The sequence below is a fragment of the Sceloporus occidentalis genome, unplaced genomic scaffold (genome assembly GCF_023333645.1).
Source record: "Sceloporus occidentalis isolate IW3139 unplaced genomic scaffold, rSceOcc1.0.p SCAF_6, whole genome shotgun sequence".
Lineage (NCBI taxonomy): Eukaryota > Metazoa > Chordata > Lepidosauria > Squamata > Phrynosomatidae > Sceloporus > Sceloporus occidentalis.
Window position 1 is genome coordinate 14,995,362 of NW_028316986.1, and position 6,599 is coordinate 15,001,960.

Genomic DNA, 6,599 nt, shown 5'->3' on the forward strand with positions numbered 1-6,599 from the left:
AGGTCCTCCGGCGCAACTCTATGGTCAACATCCAGCAGATGTTACACTGGAGAAGTTCTTGAAGGTCCAAAACACACTGCGGAAACAATCCAGTCTGAGACCGTATTAAATCCCTTAAAAGAGCACAGTTGGTCTAGATGACTGCACTACACTCTCATTATAGCTCTGCTATTCCAGTGTAACTGCTCTGGCTGCCTCCTGCTGCGTTCTGGGATTCGCAGTTCAAACAGGGGTCCATTGAGAATTCTCAGCCAGAGAGCTCTTATCTCTCACTGAACAAAAATCAAAATAAAGAAAACAAGATGGTGAAGCATCATGGGAGAAGTAGTTTACTGTCGCTTGGAAGGCAATAAGCCAAGCAATGTATTGACACTTGGATTCACACTCTGACAAAATCTCTACGGAAGGAAAACGGTGCCCCGATTCACTCAGATGAAACTGAACTTCATTTCCCATCAGCCTTTGTCAGTAACTACAGAGGGGAGGGATCATGGGACTCGTAGTTTATTGACACTGGGAGGCCTCACAGGTCATAAGTGCCTCATAGAGATAGTAAGAAGTAGAGTCACACAGCCTGAAGGCCCTTATTGGCTTTTTCTCAGATCCACGCGGTGACTTGAAGGTGCGCCTGCGCACACCGTACTTCCTTTCACCATGGAAACGGTACAGCCTAGAGCGGCGCTGCTTAAGTATTTGGCCAATAGCGTCGTTCCATTTTTTTCAATACAGTATCCGGAAGTTCGGTCTCTGAGCCGCTCTATAATTATTATATTTATCTAGATTTCCCCCGCTCCTTCCTTCCATTGATTCAAACGGGAAACAGCGCTATAATGTAACGCCTTCCTCGTATCAACATCCGGGCCAAACAGAAGCGCGTTGCCTGAGGAGGAGGAGGCGAAGAGAGGTAAATTTGTGGGAGCGAGAGAGGAAAGAAGAAAGCCGCGGCGAAGGGCAACTCCGATTTCGGTTTTTTTTTGCTTTCTGCGCAGGTTTGTCCCTTCCGCGCACCCGTCTTTTGTTAACCGACGACGGAGGTAGTTTCAAGGCCTGTTCTTTGTGAGGGCGAACGCTGCTCTCGCGCATGCTCTGTTTGTGACGGCGCATGCGCAGTAATTTTTGGGGTATTTTCCAACGTTTTGACAGTTTGAGACCGCTTTGGCTCCATGCGAGGAATTCTGGGAACTGTAGTTTTGTGAAACATTTAGCCGCCTCTGTTAGAAAGAGGTCTGGTTCCACAATAAACTACAATTCCCAAGGTTCCCAAGCACTGAGCCAGGGCAGTTTAAACGGTCTCAAACTGGATTATTTCTGCAGTGCGTTTTAGGACCAAAGACTGTGAAAACCTATGCTACAACTTCTTTTGTACAGTCAATAACAACAAGAACAACAATAAATGTCATTTCTTTCCCGCCTCTCCTCATGTTAAAATACAAAACACGATTAAAAGACACATTATTCGTTTATTTGTTCCATTTTTGTTCTGCTCACAAGATAGAAACGTTTTTTAAAAACATAAAAAATACAGTAAAAGAAATTAAAAACAGTTAAAACCATCTAATTGAAACAGTAGACAATTAACAAAAACATATTAAGACAATTGAAGCACATCCCCCCAAATCAGGGGCAATTGATACCTCAAAGGGATCATGCAGTGCCTTTGAGACTTGGGGGCTCTATAGACCGCCTCGATAGAGCGGTGTCCTGCTGCCCCTTTGAGCGCCGTATTGAGGCCGCGTCAACTGCAACTGATCTGGTGCTTTACCGGCTCTAAAAACGGCCAAATGCCGCTCATTGTGGAGCTGGAAAAAGGTGTTCTTGCTGCCGCTGAGGCACTTCTTGGTACTCCTTTTGGTGTGCGTCATATAAACACCACACCAAAGGAGTGCCATGATGCCACCTATTGTGCAAGTGGCATAGGGGCATGCATCATCCAAACACCACACTCCCCACACCGGCGCTTCAAGCCGTCTGTACAGCCCCTTATTTTAAGAATCATAGAATTGTAGATTTGGAAGAGACCCCAAGGGCCATCCAGTCCAACCCCATTCTGCCATGCAGGAACTCTCAATCAAAGCATCCCCGACAGATGGCCACCCAGCCTCTGTTTGAAGACCTCTAAGGAAGGAGACTCTACTACACTCCGAGGAAGGAGTGTGTTCCACTATCAAACAGCCCCTTACAGTAAGGAAGTTCCTCCTAATGTTGAGCTGGATTCTCTTTTCCTGCAGTTTGCATCCATTGCTGCAGGTCCTAGTCTCTGGAGCTGCAGAAAACAAGCTTGCTCCCTCCTCAACATGACATCCCTTCAAATATTTAAACAGGGCTATCATATCACCTCTTAACCTTCTCTTCTCCAGGCTAAACATCCCCAGCTCCCTGAGTCATTCCTCATAGGGCAAGGTTTCCAGACCTTTCACCATTTTAGTCGCTCTCCTTTGGACACATGGCTCCAGTTTCTCAAGATCCTTTTTGAATTGTGTTGCCCAGAACTGGACACAATATTCCAGGTGGGGCCTGACCAAAGCAGAATATAGTGGCACTATTACTTCCCTTGATCTAGACACTATACTTCTATTGATGCAGCCTAAAATCGCATTGGCCTTGTTAAATTCATCTGGGAAATGTTTGCTCCAACTGGTTCCAGGACTAGACTGGCAATGGTTTCCCAGAGGATCTTTTTTTCAGCCTGTGGAATCACCCGTTGGAAGAGATGCGACAGCTGAAAATGGTGACTGCTTTTAAAACAGCATTAAAGATACCACTCTTCCGCCAGGGCTAATTTTAAATCATGACCTTTTTAATTGTACATACACTCATCCCTCCATATTTGCATCTTTGATATTTGTGGATTTGATTGTTCATGGATTTGATTAATATGTTCTCTAGGAATATCAAGCTCCTCCAGTGCAACTCTATGGTCAACATTAACTAAAGGTTGCACTGAAAGACCTTCCTAGAGTGAATACTCTGCTAGGCCTTTGTAGCCCCTCCATTGCAGTTCTATGGTCAGTGTCTGTCGGACGTTGCCACAGAGTTGCATTGGAAGACCTAGAGATTCCTAGAGAGATTGTCCTCTCAGGGAAAAACATGGGGCTTTTGTTATTTGCAGTTTTGCCATATTCACGGGGGTCTTGTGCCCCTAACCCTGGCTAATTTGGAGGGACAAATGTATACTGTTATGAGTATATTTGAATGGCTTTATAGTATTGTATTTTAATTCTGCTTTTTAATGTAATAATCGTGATGGGTGTGTGTTTTAGTTGTTTTAATTTTTTGTTAATTTTATACTGTTTCAATTAGATGGTTTTAACAGGGTTTTTTTTTTAGCTGGTAATTTTATCAAAAAATGAGATAAGATTGGTCTGTCATGTGACTTGTCTTTGAGATGCCCATGTTGACTTTTAATGATCTCTTGACAATCTCTTGCATTCCTCCAAATGTGATCTGGTGAGCTGGGGATCCCAAAGTAGGTTTGAGTAAGGTTATGATAGGCTGCAGGGCACAGGCAAATCTGTGATGTTGGATAAAACCTTGGAAGCATATTTATACATTAAGGTGAACGTGTGTGTTTGTGTTCCCTTCTATCTGTTTTAGAATCATGTAGAAATGGGTGGTATGCATTGTACATAGGGTTACCATAATTCTCCTAAAAACCGGGACAAAATGTAGGACAAAATTTAGACCAAAATATAGGACAATTGTAAGATAAAATTTAGCCCAAAATGTAGGACATTTAAGAAAAACGAAAGACCTTAAATGTCCTACATTTTGGGCTAAATTTTATCCTACAGTTGTTCTATATTTTGGTCTAAATTTTGTCCTACATTTTGTCCCAGTTTTTAGTAGAGAATTATGGCAACCCTAATTGTACACAAAGCCCCACAGAAGCAGAGAGGGAAGACTTCATTTAACACAGTTTAAGTTATCCAAGAAGAGCAGCAAGTATTTTATGGTGCCTTGTGTTGTTTGCGCTATCTTGTATTTCTGTGTTATCTCACATTGATTCACTGTATGCTACCCATCCATTAGTTGTGTTTGCACACTATCCCAGTCAACTTTCAGACCAAGCACACTACAGAATCTTGCTGGAGAACCTAGAAATGCCTAAAGAGAACACTTCTCTATGCATTTATAGGTCCTCCAGTGTCATTCTATGGGTAACTTTTCCCATGCGCCATAGTATTGTGCTGGATGATCTAGCAACGTCTAGATAAATGTTCACTCTAGGTCTTCCAGTACAGTTCTCTGGTATGCTTTTGCTGGAAGTCCAAGACATTTTTATCTTCCCTGTCCATGACAACTAATAAGGCATGAGACCAGTAAGCAACATATTCCTTGCCCGTGACAATCAGTAAGACATGAGGCCAGGGAGCAACATCTTCTCTGTCCATGACAACCAATAAGACATGAGACCAGTAAGCAACATCTTCCCTATCTGTGACAACCAGTAAGACATGAGACATGGCAATCATGGCAGACACCCTTTCCCCTCCCTGTAGGTAGGACCTTGCATAGAAGTTGTGCTACACCATTTCACAGAAATCCAGAACCTGGGAGGGACTCTGATAGACACCATTAAAATTATTTGAAGCAGCTCAGATTTTGTGTTTGCATTCCACTTTAGCTTATATGAGGGTCATTTCTTCACTTTTAAGGCTCTATATGTTTAGAAAGTGGTGTAATCCAAGAGAGCTTTTTAAGTTTTCAACTGACTGCTTTGTTTCTTTCTGTGCTTTGTTACAGATTTATTGGAATTTGCCTGTGACAATCAACAGTGACAAATGTTAATTTAGAGTCTGTGCGCATCAAAGCAGGTATGGACCCTTTTCATAGAATATACAGTGTGCCTGCGTTATATGCAGGTGCGCTATATGTGGTCTTGAGCTTACATGCTCAAGCTGCGTGGGAGCGCATGGGGCACAAGGGATGGTGCGTCCCATTCGGATGAATGGGGTGTGCGCCCATGGTGTGTGTGCGCTGCAGCGCTACCGCGCCGCCACTCACACAAATCCCATTCACTTGAATGGGGCTCCAGCATAGGCGGAATTCGCCTTATGTGGGGGGGGGGTCTGGAACGGATCCCCTGCGTAAGGCCAGGTTCAACTGTAGTTATGTGGTGGAAGGAAACGTGGTGTTCTATTACAGTGGACCCTTGTTATACGCTGGGGTTTGGGTCCAAGATCCCCCATGTATAACAAAATCCGTGGATGCTCAAGTCCCATTAAATATAATGACATAACAAAATGGTGTCCCTTATAAAAAATGGACGATCAAGGTTTGATATTTGAAATTTATAGTTTTTTTGAACATTTTCAAACCATGTATGCTTGAATCCGTGTATAAAAAAGCCATGTATAAGAAGAGCTGACTGTATTCTATTCAGCCTCCCATTTTTCCAAGATAAGGTATTAACAAAAGTAGCTGCTTATCTTACAGTGTGTCTCTTTAGTTTTTATAAAGGTATGGATTGAATATGGTTGCTTTTTATCTACACCCTATATGGGCAAAACTGCCTAATGCTATGCAGGAGCTATTATGATTCAGGATACAGTACATAAAAATATAATGCACCTGAACCTGAAAGTGTTTATTCAGATGTGAAGCTGTATTCATTTCAGAGATGGACTGATTTGGAAGTGTGCTCAGGTTTGCTACCTCAGGACTGGTTTTCATTTGATACTTGGGTATCATGTTGTGAATGGTGCATGCACATTTAGATAATCATTTTTCGTGGTAGCCTGACTTGACTTCTTAACATTACTAGTTCAAAATGTGATGGAGTCTCCTTGTTTAGAAGTTTTTAAACAGGTTAGATGACCATCTGTTGGGAGTGCTTTGATTGTGTCTTCTGCATGACAGAGGGTTGGATTGGATGACTCTTGTGGTATCTTGCAACTCTATGATTTAACATAAACTGAATGTATGAACTAACTTTACTGGAAAAAATACAGCAGTTGAGATAACATTGGGCAATGTGGTATAGCTTACTCACCCAAGTATGCTAGACCAGCAGTTCTTAACCTTTTCTTTACCACAGACCCACTTTCAATATCTTTTGTTGCCACAGACCACCAAGATTTAAAACTCTAAAGTGCATCAAATAATTATTTAAAATTGCTCATCAAGGGTCTTCAAATTTGGAGAGAAGGGAGAAATAAGTACTGTAAATGCACACACTTTTATTATTATTATACTTATTGGAATATTCAATACAAAATGTAAATAATAATAATAATAATAATACCTGAATACTGAACCATGGCCTCGTATGACTCATTAATTTTAATTAATGAATTAATGAGAAGGCTGGTGCTGTTTCACTTACAAGCCTTGTTGTATTTTGGGCTTAATAGCCGAAACTTGTATTCTGGATTCTGGCTCAGTTCTGGCCACCAAAGACTTCTATGATATATCTGCACAGCTGTGTGTATGTGTGTCAGTAGTAGCTTCAAATGGTACAAGGAGTTGGGACTGGGCATATGTATATTTAGGCATGAGATGCAGAGGGATCAAGCGTGCTTCCCATTCCTCCATCCTGTGCACTGCTTTGTTGCGCTCAGAGTAGGAGGTTCCTGAAGACAGAACCACACATGTAGGTG

General features: G+C 42.1%; 1 protein-coding gene across 2 annotated transcripts in view; it reads left to right on the forward strand.

Annotated features, from left to right (window-relative positions):
- The first annotated feature begins 657 nt into the window (after positions 1-657).
- ASB3 (ankyrin repeat and SOCS box containing 3) overlaps positions 658-6,599 on the forward strand; it is a 91,168-nt gene continuing 85,226 nt past the window's right edge. Inside the window, exons 1-2 of one of the 2 annotated variants that reach the window (XM_089528927.1) lie at positions 658-904; positions 4,744-4,814. The gene's annotated coding sequence lies outside the window, so the exon portion shown is untranslated. Of the gene's footprint in view, positions 905-934; positions 1,035-4,743; positions 4,815-6,599 lie in introns of those variants that run through there. The other variant, XM_089528928.1, reaches the window with a different exon arrangement.